The sequence below is a fragment of the Pteropus vampyrus genome, unplaced genomic scaffold (genome assembly GCF_000151845.1).
Source record: "Pteropus vampyrus isolate Shadow unplaced genomic scaffold, Pvam_2.0 Scaffold6, whole genome shotgun sequence".
Taxonomy (NCBI): Eukaryota; Metazoa; Chordata; class Mammalia; order Chiroptera; family Pteropodidae; genus Pteropus; species Pteropus vampyrus.
In genome coordinates this window covers 7,159,185-7,160,966 of record NW_011888787.1, presented here as the reverse complement: position 1 = coordinate 7,160,966, position 1,782 = coordinate 7,159,185, and positions in this window count along the sequence as shown.

The window sequence follows — 1,782 nt, the reverse complement described above, 5'->3', positions numbered from 1 at the left end:
ATCCCCAAGGGAGGCTTCTCTTGCTATTAGCACTTCCTAAACTCTGGGCTGACATCAAACATTTCTACCAGCCTTGAAGCTAGAAGCCACATCAGCTTTCCAGTTCAGAGCCAGTGCCTTATAAACAGCTACGAGAGGAGGAATGAGCCTCGTCCTGTGGCCATCCACTTGTACGTGAATTGTCTGAATAACTGTTGTTTCCTCTGTTTTCTCGAAGCTTCCCATTTTTAATAGCATAGCCCTATGTTTACAAAATCTTGTGGGGTTTTTTTTTTTTGTCTCTTTATTATGAAAACATGGGCAACTAGCCTTCCCAGAGAATGAAATGAGTGAGTAAATAACTGACTATAGATTGAAAAGTTCTCTGCTAAGTAAGGGGAGAAAAGACGCTTGAACCCTGGATCGTAGAAGCAGAACAAACCTGTAGGATTCTCAGGGGAAGTTGTAGGCCAGATAGTTAAGTGTAAATCTTCCGAGGCATCTATAGATGGCTTGGTCTGTAGCCGTGGAAGATGGATATCTGCTCTTATGCTTTGTGTCATAGGATGTCCTAACCCAGCCCCACCTAGATCGTTATTTGCAGAACCAGTAGGCGTGAGGCTCCTTTGAGTAAGTTTAGTTCATGGCCACAGGGGACGGGTTGGGGTTGTTTTGTGGCTGAAGGAAAAGACAGCGCTTTTAATGTTGCTTGATCTGAGGCTCTGGGATGGAGGGGGACTGGCTGTATGGAAACACAGAAGATGGCAGGAATGGAATGGTCCCCACACCCTCCCCTTCCCATCGAGCTGTCGACTAGCTCTGAGTTCCCTACCTATGGAGAGAGGGATCCTTTAGGGTGGAAGCTGAAGGAACTGCGTTCATGAAAAACTTCATTAGAACTTGGACCTACACGTGCAGGGCATGTGCAGGGCCGTGCCGAGAACCTCCCTCCCCGCCCCAGCCCTGCTCAGCCCAGAGAGCCACCTGAGCATCCTGAGCACTGACACTGGCCAGTACTCTCGTAGAAGAGACCAAGAGAGAAGTGTCTTATGAGGGCAGCAGAGGCGATGATGGGGAGACCCTGGGAACTCCCTGAAATAGTAGGAGAGACACCACGCGGGGAGAGAGGCAGACACGTGGGCGGGAGCGACGAGTCTTGGTGATTCGGGCGTTCGTTACAGTCTAACCCCACTCGCAGCCACCGCCGTTGATGCCTCAGTCTTGATTTGTGCTCCCTGATTGGAATGAATATTTCACTGAAGGCTTCACATTTTGGTTTCTCATTGATCAAAAGAGGCACCCATTCGGTCCGGTGGCAGTTTCTCATCCAGGATCATCTTTTCACCAAGAGAATCTGAGAACCACGAATTTCGCCTCTCGCCTTTTCTTTGGGTAAGTCAGCATGTCATATCGATTTAGGAAGAAATGGGAATAGTATACTTTAAAAGAAACTCTTCCAGAAATGCTTTTCCAGTGATAACCTGGGAGAAATTAGTCATACTTTGGAGTTCGTTCAACACTGGTTAGGAATTTATTGGCTCACAAATAAAATACATGTGCTCTCCTGCCCCCCTCATCAAGATTCGGCCCCATTTTCTCTGTGCGTGAGAAGTAAGATCTGGAGATGTTATCTGCCGGCAGCCTGGCTTGGTGGCCTCCACAGCTCCTCTGGCTGCCACTATTCTAACTTAGCTGCCGATGACTGCTAGCAAGGTTAGAGGGTTCTTCAGATACCAGGGAGATCAGAATCAGTCCCCAAGATAGGGGTGGGTTGTCACTTTAGTTGTGAGCTGAATAAAAGAA